Raw genomic sequence first — 18,927 nt, forward strand, 5'->3', positions numbered from 1 at the left:
TTATTGTTCATGTGTTTTAAGCCACACCCTTAATTACACTGGCCACGCCCCTTTATGAGATCCTCAAGTTTTTTCATCCCACTTAAAGCCCTGCCAGCCTCCTTCTCACCGGTGTTAAGGAGGTATGAGAGGGGTAATTAAGGTAGGCTAGGAGAGGCACATACATGTTCGTGTTCAGAGTGGGGTAGGAACAGGTGTGTGAATAGAAACGGGACCCCCTGTTGCTTCTTGCTTTAGTGGCAGCGCCAGTGTGTTTCCGCCCAGGGGCTATCTGAGCTCAGGCTGGTTTGCTTGGTGCCTGCTGCAGTTGTTTCAAACATCGAGGGCCGCCTCTGAATTGCCCCTCCTCTCTCTTTGGCGCGCCTGTATTGTTTAGTGCTGCTCTGCTCAGAACCTGGACCGAGCCGCGCCTCCGACCTTTGTGCGGGGGCCGGTGTATCTGCAGTTGGATATCGCCCTCACCTTCTGCCCGGCCCGCCGCTCCTCTTTTCACAACATGCATCACCTTTGAAGCTGAAGGGACGTGCCCATTCGCTGCGTGGGTGGTTTCCACTTTCAGAGGTGGGGCGCCGGGCACCCAGTGACAGGGCCGTAGAGTAACCGAGCAGGGCAGGTGAGGGGAGGAAGGAAACCAGCGTGGGCCGAGGGCACAGGCGCTACTTGAACGTTAACAGGAGTTCTTTTTCTCCCCCCTCCCACGCAATCCCTTACTTCCTACCTATCTTCCGCCGTTCTCCTCTCTTCACCACAACCAAAGTCCAGCACCAAAACAGGTAAAGCTAAATATTAACTTTTTCAAAGAAAGGTTGTGTCCTCATTTATTTATTTGGTCTATCTGCTCGATAACGTTTGGTGATGACTATATGCTCCGAATATTTTGTCCTATAGCTCGGTGGACTACTCTACTGTTTGCCTCTAGGTCAGACCTTTCAATATGAGCATGACAGCTCAGGTGGTTATTGCACCTCCTACAGAGATATGTTTTGTGTTTGGCTCCTGGCCGGCGAAAGCCTTTTCAAATCGGTAAAATGATGACGAGTGGGTATGCTAAAGCAACACCTGTTCCTTATAGCGCTTTGAAGCCTCCATCTTGTTGTAGTAACCGTCATAATCTAGGTAAATATTATTGTTATTGTAGTGACGTGGATCCAAAAGGACTGTGATAATTAATGTATTTATTGCTGCCTTCGGCGATTATGTGGGCTGTCGGCATAAATCAGTTTCAGGACCGTTGGGGTGGTTGGATCTTTTTGTCTCAATTTTGGTTAAGTTGACCACTATTTTGGTTGTTGAATAGTGAACGTCCTCTGTTATTTATCCGCCCTCTGGCTAAATAACAGGTATTATAAACTTCATTGATGAGCAAATTCACCATGATCCGGTGCAGTGCCATTTCCTGGCAATAAAACCCTGTCCTCAACCAATAAGGAGGCTCGAATTCCATTTGTTTTTTTTTAATTGACATGTTTTTATTAGGGTTTTGCATGTATTGCATCACAAGAAACATTCACATTTATAAGCATGAATCGTTGTACCATAATGTCATGGACCTTTAAGAAAGCTATAGTGCGTGGATACTGTAGTCCATTAGCTGCTGAGATCTCCTGTGATGGCCCGAGAGACTTGTCTTCCCATAGGTCGGTTCTATGCGGCCCCCAAGCCTATCATCCTGATCGTGCCTACACCTTCCGTCTCGATCGGGGTCAACTTTACCGCCCCAACTTGGTCTATGCAGCGTTCCCTTCTTTCCCAGATTCCCTATCATGTCGTGTAACTAGAACAACGGTGTGGAAACCGCCAACTGGGGCTATTGCCGCCTACGGGGCGGCATGGGAGGGGCCCTGGGGTAGGGGGGGGGCCCCCGAAACTTGGTAAAGTAGGGGGGGGAAGGAGGCAGTGAGTGAAGTATGGGGGGAGAGGGTGCGGGATCGGCGGAAGAGAAGCTCCCGTGGCAGATTATGTATGGACTGGTGGTAAGTGTATGTTGTGCGCTCCGGGGCTCCCCAGGGGGAGGGGCGGGCCCACCCCTCGTCGCGAAGCAGGGGACTGGGTTCGTACTTGCCCTCACGTCTAGGTATGTTACCTACCTTATGGGCCGCTCGTGTCCTCTGCCGATCCGGGGCGGTCGGGGGAGGCCGCCGGGGCGTGGGGGGTAAATTGTGTCATGTCTGGGGCCTCCCCCGTCGCGCTTGCTTGCTTAAAAAGGATGAGTAGCTGCGCCCACTCCATAGATATCGGGCGTTTGCGGGCGCCCTTCGCCTCCTCTTCTCGCAGAAGCTCCTCCTCTGCTGCTCCCCACTTGAGCACCACGCCCACCCATGCCGTACCGGACGGCCCCTCTGGGGCCCTCCAGTGCATCGCAATGTTTCTCTTCGCGAGGAGAAGGGCCAAGGAAATGAACTTCCACTGCACCTTCGCGGATTTCCTCCTCGGGGTTATCCCCAGCGCACATTCCTCCCAGGTGGGGGCGGACGGGAGTTCGGTTGTTGCTCGAATGGCTTGGTGTACTCCTCCCCAGAAACGTTGTATGGATGGGCAGGCCCAAAACATATGTTTGAAATCGGCGTCTAGCTGGTGGCAGCGGGGACATTCAAATCGTGTATCGGGGTAAAATCGGTGGAGTTTGTCCGGGGTGAGGTATGCCCGGTGTAGGATATTAAATTGAATATTTTTGAATCGCGCGTTCCTGGACACCTTTTTTGGGGATTCCAGGGCTTTACGCCACTCCGCATCATGGAATACTCTGCCTGCGTCGTCTTACCATGTTTCCCGAAGGTTGTCCAGGTAGACGTCTGTGAGCTGCCGGATCGCTTTATAAAGCCAGGTGATGAGGTGGCTGCCTGCTCCCATACGCAGCACTCTGTGTAACACCGGATGCGTCGGGGGTTCCCCATCGCGTGTGTGCCAGAAACGGCCACTACTCTCCAGCAGCTGCCTGTGTTTTCAAAAATTGCCCTTGGGGGAGGTCATGCCACTCCACCAGTTGTGCGTATGTCCTCAGTTGTCCCTCTTGGAACAACGTCCCATGATCCGTCCACACCTGGAGGGCCCTCATGGTGTAGTACCCGCTCTGTCGGGGGAAGCCCACAAGGGGGAGTAGAGGGGAATATAGTGGCTGGCCCTTCGACATGCGGTGGATCCTCATCATGCATCTGCGGGCTATAGCGACCTGGAGCGGGTGCGTGCGTGTCGGTTTGGAGCCCGGCATGAGCAGTCGGCGGATCACAGGCAAAGGCAGTTTGCCTCCCTCCGTGATCGTCTCCCCTACGTGTCATTCCGCCGTCCAGTGGGACAGCCACTGGAGCTGTGCCGCGAGAAAGTACGATTCAAAGGATGGTGCTCCCAGGCCTCCGGCTGTCGTGGAGAGGTACAGTGTGCGCAGCGCTACTCGGTGTCTGCCGCCCCCCCATATCAGAGCTGTCAGCAGCGCGTCTAGTTCCCGAAAGAAGGAGCGCGGCGGGATGATAGGGAGGTTTGCAAAGTAGTAGAGCATCCTTGGGACCATGATCATTTTTGCAAGAGTAACGCGCCCTATGGGTGCTAGTGGCAATGTCTTCCAAAACCCTACCGCCGAACGCAGGCTCGTCAGTGCCCTTCGATGGTTCCCCTCAAAGAGGTCTCTGGGGGAATGATATAGGCGCACCCCCAAATATCTGGGGGCCGTCCCATCCCATCTCAGCGCCTGATCGCCCAACGTTATCTCTAGGGGTTGCCCAAAGGGAAAATGGACGATTTCTCCCAGTTGACCCGTAGTCCCGAGATTCCCTCGTACTCTCGTAGCGTCGTCCAGATTGGCGTGAGGTCGGCCGAGATATCACGGACATATATCAGGAGATCGTCCGCATATAATGACACACAGTGGGTGACGTCCGCTATGGGTATCCCCCATGCCTCCCCCTCCCGTCGCAGTCTTATGGCCAGGGGTTCCATCACCAGGGCAAAGAGGAGAGGAGAGAGGGGGCATCCCTGCCTGGTCCCGCGGGTCACTGGGAATGGTGCCGATATAAGTTTGCCGAGTCTCACTCTGGAGGTGAGGCCTCCGTATAGCAGCTGGGTATAGGCCAGCAGCGTGGGCCCAACACCTACGTGTCGCAGGACCTCGAATAGGTAAGGCCACAGCAGGGTATCAAACGCCTTCTCCAGGTCCAGGACCAGACACGCCGCTCGGGGAAATCGTTCTTTCGTCTGATCCTGAATGTGGAAAAGGCGGCGCAAATTATGTGAGGTGTTACGCCGGGGAACGAATCCACATTGGTCCGTATGCGCCAGTGTGGGAAGGATTTGGCTGTAGCGTTCAGCTAAGATTTTCCCTAGGATCTTGCAGTCCGTGTTCAGAAGCGTTATCGGCCGGTGGGACGCCGGGAGCACGGGATCTCTGTATGGCTTCAAGAAGGTCACCAATATCGACGCCCGCATCGAGTCTGGGAGCATTTTGCGGGCTACCGCCTCTTCGTATATGGAGACCAGCCGCGGCGCCAACAGTGTCGCGAATGTGTGGTAGTACTCAATCGGGAATCCGTCCGTGCCTGGCGCTTTCCCGTGTGCTAGGGCTTTAATTGCTTGCTTCACATCGACCGGTTTGAGTTTCTTGTCTAGTTCCTTCCCGATCGTAGGGGGAATCGTGGGCAGGGGCGATCCGCCTAGGAAACCGGTAAGGTCTCCCGAGGGTCTGACCCGTGGGGATCGGTACAAGGCCGCGTAGTACACGTGGAAGATGTGCAGGATATCCGTCTGCGAACATTTGAGCTGCCCGTCCGGGGTCCGGAGTTCTGTGATTGGGCGTGGCGCTGTGTCTTGCTTGGCTAGCCAAGCCAGGAGGGATCCCGCCCTATTCCCCTCTTTGTGTGTCCGTGTCGCGTATGCCCGAAAGTTATATTTGCGCAGATCTCGCAGCGCTGTTGCATGGGAGGATTTGGCCGCTGATAGTTGCGCCTCGGTGGCGTCTCCCCGATCCACCCTTTTCGAGAGTTCCGCGAGCTGGGTCTCCGCCCCCTGCAATGCCCTGTCTAGCACTCTCCTGACCCCAACTACTTGTTGAATGCAGTGGCCTCTGGCGCTTACCTTGAATGTATCCCATTCAAATGAACGCGTGGACGCTGTGTTATCATTTTGCCGAAAGTGGCCCTGCATAAATTCCTCAAGGTTTTGGCGGAATACCGGGTCTGTGAGGCATTCCCGGGGCATCCTCCATGTTGGGATCGGGGGGTGAGGGGGTTTCCATCGGAGGACCGCCGTGTGTGCATCGTGATCCGACACTACTCTGCCTAGGTAGTCCGACTCTTGTACTGAGGGTAAGAGCGACGTGGAGCATAGGAATCTGTCTAGCCGGACCCTCAGATCGTGTGGGATCGAATGAAAGGAGTAAAGCTTCGTGGTGGGATGGTGAGTTCTCCAAATGTCTGCTAGTCCCCATCTGTCTACCCAGCTGCGGAGGTCTGTGGCCTGCTTGTATGCTGATGAGTGGGCTTGCGGGGGGTGCGAGCGGTCCAGGTGTGGATCTAGGGTGCAATTGTAATCCCCTCCCAGGAGCCATGGGACCGATGTGTGATGGGCCAATGTGCGTGTAAGTTTGCCCCAGTAGCCCTTCTGTTCTGTGTTGGGGGCGTATATACTCCCTATCAGTAGTGGTTGGCCCTCTAACAGTCCCGTCAGTATTGCATAGCGGCCCTCTCTGTCCACGAGTCTGCTTTGCTCCTTAAATGGCACCCCCGGTCTGATACAAGCTAGTGCACCCCTAGCAAATGCGGAGTAGGTCGTTGCACATATTATGCCTCACCATTTTCTCTGTAGTCGGTCTGCCTCCCCCGCCGTCAAATGCGTTTCTTGTAAGAGCGCTACCTGGGCCTTTTGTCTCTTGATGTAGGCATAAACGGAATATCGCTTGCGGGTGGTATGCATTCCCCGAACATTAAGTGTCAGGAATTTTATGTCCGTGTTAGGAGAGTTGTGCGACATGTTGTGGGAGGTCACGTGTATATGTCCTTGTTGTATTGTGGACCCCTCAGCCGTCGCGTCCGACCCCTCGCCCACCACCCACCGTCCGTCTGTGTACTGCATCGTCCGTGAAGGTTGCCTTGCCCGCTCTGGGAATGACTGGGAGGGAACACATAGGGTAGGGAGGTGAACTGCAACAACGGTGGGAAACAGTCCCAATGCTGGGGGCGCATCGTGCAAAGCGTTGTGCCCAAACTGGTTGCCATGGTGTAACTTTAGTTCGTAACAGTGGGGGTGGTGGATCTGGTGGCTGCCGACTCCCGTTCTGGCGGTTTCCCGTATATCATCGATGTCTATAAATGTCCTGCCCGGTGTCGGGCTCAGTGGTTATTCTATTCCATGTGGTCTGCAGGGCTGTCTGTGCTCGTTTTGCCGCTGACCCGATCCGTGGGTCTCTTGTCAGATGAGTGTGTCCGCGGTCTGGGGGGTCGCCACGGGGGGTGTCATCGAGCCCTCTCGCGATCCTGGCGCGGCACTGTTTTCGTCGTCCGAGCTAAAGATGTGAGGGCCACGTTCGGTGTTGGCTCGGTCGTCCTGGACTGGTGAGAGACTGGCGGCATCCCCGCCGCTTATTGATGACCCAATGTGGGGGGGGGGATTCACCCCGTGTCGGTGGATACGTCCACTCACTGGTGCCCCCACTCTGATTGGTCTGGTAGGCCCGATCTCCCCGCAGTTGTTGCGCTTCAGGGAGCTGTCGCCACCGGGCCGTGTCCCACTGTCTCGTTGGAAAGCGCACCGCCCGCAGCCCTCCTGGTCTTCAGCTCGTCGACGGGGCTGGCACACGGGAGGTCAGCGACCTCGCAGCGTCCGCGGGCCCGCCCCGTTCGGAGGTGAGTATTCCGCTTTCTCTGGTCCCCAGAAAGTGCACCCAGGCCCGTCTCCATGAGGCTCAGAGGTTCTCTCGGAACGCCGCACACCCCTGGCGGGTCCCTCTCATCCCGTCGGGCCCCGTGGTATCAGCGCCGCAGGCCTCGCATACTCCTCGCGCTTCCTGACCTGGCAGTCCCTCAGAGTCTATGGGGTGCGCACGATTGGGCCAGTCAAGCGATGGTGTGCGGTCGAGGCTCACCTCTCTCCTCCGCTGGTGACCCTGTCCGAGGCTCCGTACTTCCCCCGTCGCCTGGCCGCTGGCGTCCGCTAAGGCTGTGGCTGGGGCCCCTCGTCTCGGGCTCCCGAGGACAGGGGGCTGCTCCCCACACCCCCGCCGGGTGCTGCACCAACGATCACCCCCTGACAGGACGCTGGAATCTCCACGTAACTCGCGCCCCGATCGGGGCTCACCTGCTGTGTGGGCCGCTCCGTCAGGCTGTCGTCACCCCGGTGAGAATCCAGCCCGGCATCCTCTGTCCGCCGCCACTGGTGGGGAGGGGATCAGCGCCCTCCCGCCGCTCCGATCTCGTCACCGCCGGAGCGCCCAGGCCGTCCCCCCGGATCCTGCTTTTGCCTCACTGTCGCTGGGCACCCACACGGGCGGTCGCGATCACCAGCCGGGTCAATCGTGCTGCCTGGGACGCCGTGGCTCCCCAGTCTCGTCGCCTCTCCTCTCCGATCCGTCCGCCATCTTGTGTGCGGTCTGCCAGTGTCCGCGCGCGGAGCCCCCGGCACCGCCCCAGCCTTGATCTCGGGGAGCTGGAGCCGGTCAGGAGTTTCACCGCTGTTGCTGGGCTCGGTTCGCCACGTTTCAGGGTCGGTGGACGCCCGGGGCAGGTAGGACTAATTGTTTTACGGGCTGCCGAGCAGGAGCCTCAGGGAGAGGAGTCCGCCATCTTGGCTGGCTCGGCCACGCCCCCCTCGAATTCCATTTGTGTTAACTTTTCACACATCTGTCTAAATGGCAAATGTGTTTGGAACAGTTCTCTGCCCCCTTCTTTGTTACCAGCTCTAAGAATCCAGTCACAGCATAAATGTCATCAGACCTCACCAAGTGAAATTGCCTCGTCTAGTGCATGGTCAATGCACTATTACCAACCAGTTCTGGCTCACCTTATTTTGATCCATGTTAGAATCCTTCACTCGATATTTTATTGTTATTCCCTTTAGAACTTCGGTGAATCATTTCTGTCCCTGAAACAAGCATACACATAGGATAGAGATTATCTTTGAGTAATGAGCAGTCTTCCTACACTCCCTGTTGCTCTTCAGAGTACTTGCTTTGACTCTCACCACATATCCGCGAAGCCCAGTCATCGGCACTTTGTCTCAGTCCTGCCTGTATATCACCTGTTCACACCAGGGCAAGGGCTCCATCCACTCAATACTGCCAAGAACATGGACTCCTGATGGCTCCCCTTGGCACCAGTTACCTCACGACCTATCTATGAACCGGAAGCTCTCAAACGCAGGGAGTTTCATTCACCAAACAGCTTATGCTTTTGAAAGGCCGGGCCCTGTTATGAGGGCTTATGTGATGAAGTGGAACTCAGCTGATGACGGTGGGCATAGCATCCCGTGTATGATGTGACGGATCGCCAGTATACATTTCCTGAGGATAGAGCTTGGGTACCGGTGTGTGAGTAGCTGCTTCCACAAGTTAGAATGATGGCACCAGAAAGTATATACCTTGCAGCAATTGAATATGTATGTATGACAAACCTGGTGAACTGTCATGCGGTTCATCACACAAGCGGCCATAACCCCCACCCCAATATACAAAACAAGAATTTCTGAAAAATGACAACAGGAGTAGGTCCTGCACCGTTAACAGAAAAACAATAAAAAAACATTAACAGTGAGAAATAAACTTAGTAACATTTGATAATGATCTAAAAAGCAAAAATGAACAAATAATAAGGAACATCAAACCTGGCAATTTAAACCAATGGAAGTACTGTGATTCATTCGTTTATTACACTGTTACTCAAAGTACGGCCCTTCCAACCTTTACATGCGGCTGCCTGGTCAACAACAGCTGTGAGCTGCTCTTTACTCGTCTGAGCACTAACAATAAAAGGATGAGAAATAAACAGCCAAGCTCTATTTAAATGTTATGGTGTGTTAAAGGAAGGAATTAACTAGGAAGTTCTATACTGCTCAACTTTAGGAAGATCTTCGTTTTAAAAGACATCATTTTAAAAGACATATTGCAGCAAAAGTGTGAATATATGATAGTCTCTCCAAAATTCAAAAAGTGTGTTCAACATGTAGAAAATTTTCACATTAATACGTCAGATTATCTATCACACATTATATTATATTGAGAAGTATTATTTTAAAGTGATAGTTTTCAAACATGAATTTAGAAACATTAATTCTTCCCTCTGGTCCTCATATTTGAGATAATGAAGAAAAAGGAGGAAAAGAGAATGAAAACAATTGCCTAGGATCACACAATTTGATAAAGGGGGGAAGCCAAGAATATTCCCATGTTTTCTGATTTCCTTTGTGCAGTTCAGCCACTAGAAGTACATGCTTTGCTTTCCCTATACCCATTTTACTGCCAACTCCCTCCACCCGTCCGCCACCCCGCTGGCATCAATGCGGCCCTGGTCACATCACAGACCAAACTTATTGGCACCTGGGAAAACGTTTGTGAGTACCCATGGTCTATTATAAACTTGTAAAAATTGCACAAGCATTTCAATATAGCAACATTATAGTTAGTCAACTTCACAAATGTAATCTTTAATGACACTGGTGGTGTTCAACAACGTTTCTGTTCACTCTCTTGTAAAACCCTCATATTCACTCTATTGTTAAATGCCGAACCTTCCTCACCATCACTAAAACGAATCTTGTCAATATCTAGATTGCCCGTCTAAACTAGGTGAACAATGTTGTGGTATACCATCATCATCCTGTTGACGTTTAGCGACACCCTTCACATTTGGGGACAAGCTACTAACAAAATCTAGCACTGCTTCGTACACCAATAAGTCATCATTTTGCAAGCCAAAACTTTGGGCCGCTCTACCCCTTTAGTTTGGGTAGAACCATTATCACATCTCTTTATATCATCAACCCAGTTTCCAGCACAGTTCATTTCTTGTTGGAACTTATGCCCACAATAATCATGGCTTTTAGCTTCCCTTTTCAGATTCCACACTTTTACGTCACTTAAACGCACAGCTTTACTCAAAACCTCTATGGCCTCCATTAGGTCAAAAAATTGTAAAGAAATCAATTAAAGCAAAGATGTACTTTTGTGAATCCCTAATGGCACCCATAATGTCAATTGCCGCACGCTCCCATGGAGACTTTGGAAGGGGACCCACCAGCATTGGAGGGTCAAAGTTTTAAAAGATTTTTACGCCCTTCAAACAACGTAAACATGCCTGTAAAAATCTGTCAATGGAACTAATTTACTTCCAAATTAAAGAATGGATGGATATAGATTTCACAAACAATAGAAGGATTCCAAAATTGTTAGGTATAGCATTTTCGACTTTCTCCTCTGAACATGACACTGATGCTTCGGATTTGTTTGTTATGTTATATTTCTCTCCTAAAAATTAATTGCCCATCACAAATTGTATCTTGATCCTCAAACATGTGTAAGAGCTCTGCTAAAAGAAAATGCACACTAACCTAAGTAAAGAAATAGCCCGTTAGGCTCTGGCAAAGGGTCTTCATTGATGTTTTATTATGGTGGCCTGCACAGAGAATGTTTTTTTTTAATGTTTTGTAGATGTTCGAAGTGCCAGAACTTTTAGGAGATGGTCAGGAGCTGGTAGAAGATCTCACATGAGCACACATTTAGCCATAAATTCCAAGTCTGTGTCATTGCAAGTTCTGTGTATTATGAATTCAGCTTTAAATTAACTTCTCCTACAGGCAACATGTTTGTAGATTCACCAAAATGCCAGGAGTACCTGAAGTGTGTTTACTGATAGAATATTGATGCCCAAAATATCCCCATACACAAATATCGAGTCATAAATATTGATGTCAAAAATATCGACATCCTATATTTATAAAGGTAAGTATAAAAATATTGACAAAAAATATAGTTGTACAAATTTCAATTTTTTTAAATATAAAAGATAATGTTAAATATATTAAATAATAACATTAAGTTTAAAAACATATTTGGATTTAATATACATTTTTAACAAATATAAGAAATACATTTAATTTAAAAGAAGTTAAACATACATATATCAAATGTAATATATATTTTCACTTTAAAACAATTAATAAACTAATTTATGTTTAAATTATATAAATATATAATAATTTACAAATATTTAAATATGTATATACATACACCTATAACATAAAATCCAATCAAAACTAATATTATATTATAAATTAAAACATTAAAATATTTAATAGTCTTTAAACGTACATTTTGCACTGCATTGAGTCCACCAGTAGGTAAAGTGTTGGATAGCAAAGGAGTAAAAATAACTATTCCCACTCCAGTGAGTGCAACATTAGGGAAAATGTTGGATAGCAGAGGGGTAAAAATTACTATTCCCACTCCAGTGAGTGCAATAGTAGGGAAAGTGTTGCATAGCAGAGGGGTAAAACTTAATATTCCCACTCCAGTGACTGCAACAGTAGGGACAATGTTGGATAGCGGAGGGGTAAAAATTACTATTCCCACTCCAGTGAGTGCAACAGTAAGGAAAGTGTTGGATAGCAGAGAGGTAAAACTTACTATTCCCACTCCAGTGAGTGCAACAGTAGGGAAAGTGTTGGATAGCGGAGGGGTAAAAAATTACTATTCCCACTCCAGTGAATGCAACAGTAGGGAAAGTGTTGGATAGTGGAGGAGCAAAAATTACTATTCCCACGCCAGTGAGTGCAACAGTAGGGAAAGTGTTGCATAGCGGAGGAGTAAAAATTACTATTCCCACTCCAGTCAGTGCAACAGTACGGAAAGTGTTGGGTAGCAGAGGGGTAACAATTTGTATTCCCATTGGAGTCAGTTCAAAATTAAAAACAAACAAAATATCAACTACAACACAAATGATTTTAAAAAACAAAAAAGAAAACCTATATAAAAATAATTAGAAAAGATAGAAACATATTATGATGTTAAAAAAAATCTAATAAATACCTAGAAAGATTTTTCTTTAAAAAAATTAAAATAATTTACAAACAAATAACTATTTTTAATAGAATTTATTTATGACCAAAAATATTAATTATTACATAAAGTTAATCTTATTTATTTCCTACCCTATAACACCACACAATTCACTACACACGTCTGCATAAAAAATGTACCTCCATAATCAACATAATTAATTATCAATTAAAGAAATATTATTAACTAAAAAATAAATTAAAACAGATACAAATTAATTTACTCCCCAAATGTTACCCCTATAAAACCAAAACCTGCACACAACAAAATAAATAAACAATTACCATAAATATTTATGGATTGATGAATTAATATAAATGATCAACTAAGTATTCATTAATTAAACCTTAATTACTTTCCACCCTCTACCCCAATAAACAGCACAACCCACACCTAAAAATCATTATACAATTTGCATAACTCATTTTAAATTAATAAATTAATATCAATTAACAACAGCTTATTGATTAATTTAAAATAATTTACTTCCCACCCTTTACCACTGTAAACCTCACAACTCACATCTAATATTAATTACACAATTGCCATATTTACATTTTAATTAATTAATTAGTGTTAGACCTGACATCCTTGGCGTGGGTTTTTCCCCTATCGTTTGCCTCTGCTACATGGATTTTTGATGCTGTGCTGGATTTCGTTTTGCTGGTTTAGATGCTTTGGACACTCTGCCACTGCTAATCAGTGCCAGAGTGTAAGTGCTCCCTGTGTAAAATATCGTATCGATTGGATATACCTGATTGGCATATCTGTATCACCCTGAAGTCCCTAGTAAAGTGCACTGTGTGTGCCAGGGCTGGTGATGACGGATGCTACTAGCGGGTCTGCAGCGCTGATTGCGCCACCCACCTGTGTAGCCCTAAAACAGTGTCTCAGGCCTGCCGCCGCAGGCCTGCCTGCAGTCCCAGGACTGCCATGTCCCCCTGGCCAGTGTCCACACTGGCCGGGCCTAACCCTTCCCTTTTCATACACGTCAGTCATCCCTATGGAAGGCCCAAGGTACCCCCCTGGGCAGGGTGCAGTGTATGTAGAAGGTAGAGCATGTACTAGTGCAGGTAACATGTTCTGGTAGTGGACACCGGCCATTTTGTGTGTTCACTACTGCAAGGCTATCTTGTTCCATAGGCTAACATGAGGGAGGCGGGTGCCAATGGCTATCCGCCTATCTTCTCATACGAACAAGATAAGACATGAGTGTTTGATATCCCTGAGCTCAGCATTTAATAACACATCTTTTAGGAGAGGTTGTTTTTAAATCCTGAGTTGGAGAACAGTACTTTTTAGAGAGTAGCTGTTCTCTTGTCTGACCCTTCTGTGTGCCTGGGCGCGCTTGTGGATTGACTGTCTGGTTTGAGAGTGACAGGGGCTGGGGATCCCCCGGGAGGTTGGCTGAGTCAGCCCTCTGCTGAATGGCGACAATCGCAAGGAGAGTGGAGGGAGGAGATAGCACCTGGGATTGAATAGGGCTGTGCCTGCCTGCCACTCTGCTGGCTCCACCTCCTGCTGGGCGGCTGACGACCTTGCCCCTCGCTCTAAAAAGAATGTAGGAGCCAGGAAAACAAAGTGCTCCAGCAACACCCAGAACTGGATCAGACCGGGCTCAGGACCCACTTGCACAAAGACTTCAAAGACTTCTAGGGGTATAAGTACAAGACCCCTGACAACAGATTTTTAGATTCGACCATCGAGAGGAACCTCTGCTGAAAGACGGACCGCTGAAGAACTAAAGGAAGATTGCCGTGCTGTGTGCTCTAAAGGCTGACCTGTTCTGGCGTACAACTGAAGCTAAGGAGAGGAAGGGGTCCTGCTGTGTGCTGACCCTATCCACTTGACCAAACAAGACTTTGCTGTGTGCTGTGTCTTCAACCGAATCTCCAAGGGCCTGAGAAGAGCTGGCCTCCTGTTTCGCAACCCAGGGATAGAAAGGTTGCCAAGAACTCAAGACTCCGCTGTGTCCCACCTGCGCTGCTGTGTGCCGCAGGGACCGTGGACTGTTCTACCAAGCTTCTCAACATCTGCCTGTGAGGTGGGCTGGCTGCTCTCTGTCTTGCTAGAGAGTACCACACCGAGCCGGGCCCGACACCGGTTGCCGCATCAAGAAGATCGACGTGCTCATCGGCACGTGCTGTGCCGCAACCCGGAGGCCTGAAGCAGACCGAGAGTCGTATTTCCCTGCTCTACGAAGCCGCGCTGTGAGTGGCTGACTCCAGTGACGTCGACATCGTCACTGGGGGCTCGTCGAGGGAGTTGTGGAATCCTTGCACCGAACAGCCCGAGGAGCGCTTGTATAATGAGCGCAGTGACACCGCCGGAGCAACGTAGCTGCCTAAAACATCGAGAGCCTACAAACTGATTCATTCTCAGTGAGTATCGAATCACTCAAGAAACTAGAGACTATCGTCTGACGGTCCCGACCAACTAAGAAAGCGACTATTGTGTAAACCTGTGATGCTTGACTGCGGAAACTAGATAAAGATATATTATTTTTGATATAACTCACCTGTGTGGTCTAAGTTTGTGGTGTGCGGAGGAGGGGTCATTGTGGGGTCTACGTGCAAATACCTTACACATTGCCTTGGGGATAAGCCTGTCTGCTCGAGCCAAGCTACCTAGAGGGTGAGCAGGGGTTATCTACCGTGTGTGTCCCTGTACCCTGACTAGAAGCAAGGGTCCCTATTTGGTCTAAGGTGAATACCTCTGCCAACTAGAGACCCCCAGATCTAACATTGGTGGTCAGCGGTGCGGATTAGAACCAGTATTTGCACTTGACCTGCAGTGATTCTTCGGACATCACTAATCTAGTAAGCAGTTGCATCGCACGAAGTTTTTGCGAAGACTAGTCGTGGAGGATCGACGAAGCATCATGTCTCTGAACGGAGTAGGCGAGGAGCTGGAGTTGCAATTCGAGGTGAAAAAGTTGCTCGAGTATAAGAAGGAGCAGCTAAAGCAATTCTGCAAGCAGCTTGGATGCCCAGCGAAGGGCAGCGCCAACAAGACGGAGCTACAGAAAGCTCTAAGGGCCTGTTGGGAGGCCAAGAATGGCGCAACCGAGGAAACTACGGAAGGGGATGGCACACCGGAGCACGGATTTGGATCCGATGATCTGCCAGTGAATAGGCCAGCGTCTAGGGCTGGCAGCGCCCATTCCAGTAGGAGCCTCTCTCCAGAGGAGCTGGAGGAAAACCAAAGGGTCAGAGCCCATGAGATTGAACTTTTTAAGCTCAAAGCTCAAGCGGAAGAGAGGAAACTGCGCATTGACAGTGAAAAAGAGGCGGAGGAGAGGAGGAATGCTCTTGCGTTAGAAGAGAAGAAACTCCAGTTGGCTCATGAGTTGAGCATGAGGGAGCTGGACATTAAAGCCAAACAGGTGGCGTCCAGTCCGAATGGTGGCAGCGCACAACCAGTACAGGCGGGTAAAGTATACATACCAAAAGATTTGGTGCAGAATTATCAGAGGGGTGAGGATATCTATGCGTGGTTTAGATCCTATGAGCTTGCCTTGAAGATGAATGAAGTGCCTGAGAAAAGTTGGGGAGCGGGTTTGTGGAAGCATTTTGAGGCCTCTGGGAGGGATGTCTTAGCACCCTTAGAAGCAGCAGGGACCTTAACCTACCCCACGATGAAGGAGGCCTTATGCCTCAGGTATGGGCTTACACCAGAACAGTACCGACAGAAGTTTAGGAACTTCAAGAAACTTGATTCGAGTACGTGGGTGGAGTGTGTGAGTATGTACACGCCTGCACTGGAAGGTTGGATAAAGGGCAGCAAAGTTACTGATTATGTGGGGTTGTGTCACTTGATTAGTTGGGAGCACTTGAGTAGTCTATGTGTTCCAGAGCTGCGCCAGCATCTTTTAGACAGCAAGTTAACTGATCCCAGCGAGCTTGCTAAAGAGGCAGACCGCTGGACTAGCACCAGGGTCAACAAAGGGGTGGTAAGTATGCCAGCCAAGGGTGGACAGGGTCCCCAGCAGAAAGGTGGGGAGGACAAGGGTAACAGTAAGGAGTTCTCTAAAGGGCCCCAAAACAGTTCCCAGGAGAAGGAGTCCCAAGCCCCCAAGCCGAAGAGGTCTTGGCCCCCTAAGGGCAACAGACCACCGCCTACTTGCTATGCTTGTAGGGAAGTGGGGCACATCGCCCCTAAATGTCCCAATAAACCCCCAGCACCAGCTGCTGCTCCAGTCCCAGGGTTAGCTAGTGTAGCTTTGGGAGGGGATTTGATTTCCAGTGGGGAAGCGGGATTAGCTATGATGACCCTTGTCTCTTTAGGAGACCAAGAGATGGTCCAGGATACCTTGATACCCGCTAACACTAAGAAATACGGGCAAAAGGTGACCATCAATGGGAGGGAGATAGAGGCTCTGAGAGACACCGGGGCTAGTGTGACATCTGTCAGGTGTCAGTGGGTGTCTGAAGAGCAAGTAATTCCCAATGTGCTCCGCCCAGTAGTGGCAGCTGACACTTCAGTTCGCCTCTGCAAGATGGCGCGTGTTCCCTTTACATGGGGGGGAGTCTCTGGTACCTTGGAAGTCTGTGTCAGTGATGCCTTGCCGGTAGATTGTCTGTTGGGTAACGACCTGGAGAGTTCTCCATGGAAGGACGTAGAGCACAGAACTCACTTGGAGATGTTAGGACTGCCAGCGTGGATCTGTGTATCCACACGTGCCATGACAGCCAGTAAGGGTGGATTGGTAGAACTGGAGCCTGGAACGATGGCCCAGGAACCTGCCAGGAGGGGAAGGGGCAGAGGGCGCGGGAAACCGGCCCCCACTGTTCCCACGGTCCAGGAGGAAGCGGAACCTGAGGGGGATGCCCTGGAACCTACAGGGGAGCAGGTGGCCGAACTGGGGGAGTTGCCTGAGCTGACCCATTGGCAGCAAGAGGGTGGTCCCTCCAGGGAGGAATTCTGCCAGGCTCAGAAGGAGTGCCCTTCTCTCATTGGTGTGCGGCAGCAGGCCGCAGACCAGGCAGCAGGCCTAGGGTCCAAGGAACATTTGATTTACTGGGAAGATGACTTACTGTATAGTGAGCCTAAGTTCGCTGAGCCCGGTGCAGCCCGTGTGCTGGTGGTACCCGAGCGCTTCAGGAACTTCTTACTGGGTCTGGCTCACGACGTGCCTCTCGCAGGACATCTGGGGCAAGACAAGACCTATCACAGGCTTGTCACCCACTTCTACTGGCCCCGGATGAAGAAGCACGTCGGTACCTTTTGTAAGTCATGCCAAACCTGTCAAGCCAGTGGCAAGAGCGGAGGGAAGTGCGTGGCGCCCCTCCAGCCGTTTCCTGTAGTGAGCACCCCTTTCGAGCGGGTGGGCATTGATATCGTAGGGCCCCTGGATCCCAAGACCGCCTTAGGCAACAGGTTTATCCTGGTCTTGGTGGATCACGCCACTCGGTACCCGGAAGCAGTCCCTCTCAGGACAATCACAGCACCCGTGGTGGGCCGTGCATTGATGGGGATCTTTTCCCGTGTAGGGTTCCCTCGAGAGGTGGTCTCCGACCGGGGTACCAACTTCATCTCTAGGTATATGAAGTCTCTGTGGGAGGAGTGTGGAGTAACGTATAAGTTCACCACTCCTTACCCCTCAAGGAAATGGGTTGGTTGAAAGGTTCAACCGCACCCTGAAAGGTATGATTATGGGCCTAGCGGAGCCCATGAGACGGAAGTGGGACGTCTTGTTACCATGCCTGTTGTTTGCCTACAGGGAGGTGCCTCAGAAGTCCTTAGGGTTCAGCCCCTTTGAACTGCTGTATGGCCACCCTGTTAGAGGACCTCTCACACTGGTGAAGGAGGGGTGGGAGAAATCCCGTGGGAAAACCCCCCAGGATGTGTTCAGCTATGTGCTGGCCATCCGCAACCAAACGCAGCGCTTCAGGAAGCTCGCTCAGGAGAACCTAGAAGCCAGCCAGGAGGAGATGAAAAGATGGTACGACCAGAATACCACTCTGGTAGAATTTCATCCCGGGCAGAAAGTGTGGGTGATGGCGCCGGTGGAGCCTTGTGCGCTCCGCGACAAATGGACCAGGCCATATGAGGTGGTAGAGCGCAAGAGTGAGGTGACCTACCTGATCAACATGAAGACTCCTAGGCAGCCCCTTAGAGTCTTGCATGTGAACCGCCTCAAACCCCACTTCGAGAGGTCTGAAGTGACGATGCTCATGGCTACAGATGACGGTGGGGAAGAGGATAGTGATCCACTCCCTGACCTCCTGGCAGCGAAGGAGCAAGACGGGTCAGTAGATGGTGTGGTCCTCTCGCCCACACTGACCCCGGAGCAGCAGAGCGACTGTCGCCAGGTGTTGGGTCAGTTTGCCTCCCTGTTCTCCCTGACACCAGGTGTCACCAATTGGTGCGTCCATGATGTGGACACTGGAGATAGCCTGCCTGTGAAACAGAAGTTTTACAGAGTAGCTGACAAGGTCAGGGCCAGCATCAAGGAAGAAGTTTCCAAGATGTTGGCGTTAGGGGTAATTGAGCCCTCTAGCAGTCCCTGGGCTAGCCCAGTGGTCCTCGTTCCCAAGAAATCTGCTACACCCGGTGGCCCGTCAGAACTTCGGTTTTGCGTGGACTACCGCGGGCTCAATGCGGTCACCAAGACTGACGCGCACCCCATCCCCAGAGCTGATGAGCTCGTGGATCGGTTAGGAGCTGCCCGGTACCTCAGCACCTTCGATTTGACTTCGGGGTACTGGCAGATTGCCTTAACTGACGGGGCAAAGGAGAGGTCGGCATTTTCAACACCAGAGGGGCACTTCCAGTTTCGAGTCATGCCCTTTGGATTGAAGAATGCCCCTGCCACCTTCCAGAGACTGGTCAACCGGGTACTGACCGGGCTGGAGCAATTCAGCGCCGCATACTTGGATGACATTGCTGTGTTCAGC

The 18,927-nt window shown here is 50.4% G+C and overlaps 1 protein-coding gene across 6 annotated transcripts in view; it reads left to right on the forward strand.

Moving 5' to 3' along the window:
- Nucleotides 1-18,927, forward strand: part of LOC146811881 (sulfotransferase 1 family member D1-like) — a 331,172-nt gene that overhangs the window by 55,910 nt on the left and 256,335 nt on the right. For 3 of the 6 annotated variants that reach the window (XR_014966790.1, XR_014966791.1, XM_085618838.1), the window contains exon 1: nucleotides 490-773. The exons of the other annotated variants lie outside the window; for them this stretch is intronic. The gene's annotated coding sequence lies outside the window, so the exon portion shown is untranslated. Of the gene's footprint in view, nucleotides 1-489; nucleotides 774-18,927 lie in introns of those variants that run through there. 6 annotated transcript variants of the gene reach the window in all.

This window comes from Triturus cristatus, chromosome 7 (assembly GCF_964204655.1).
Source record: "Triturus cristatus chromosome 7, aTriCri1.1, whole genome shotgun sequence".
NCBI lineage: Eukaryota > Metazoa > Chordata > Amphibia > Caudata > Salamandridae > Triturus > Triturus cristatus.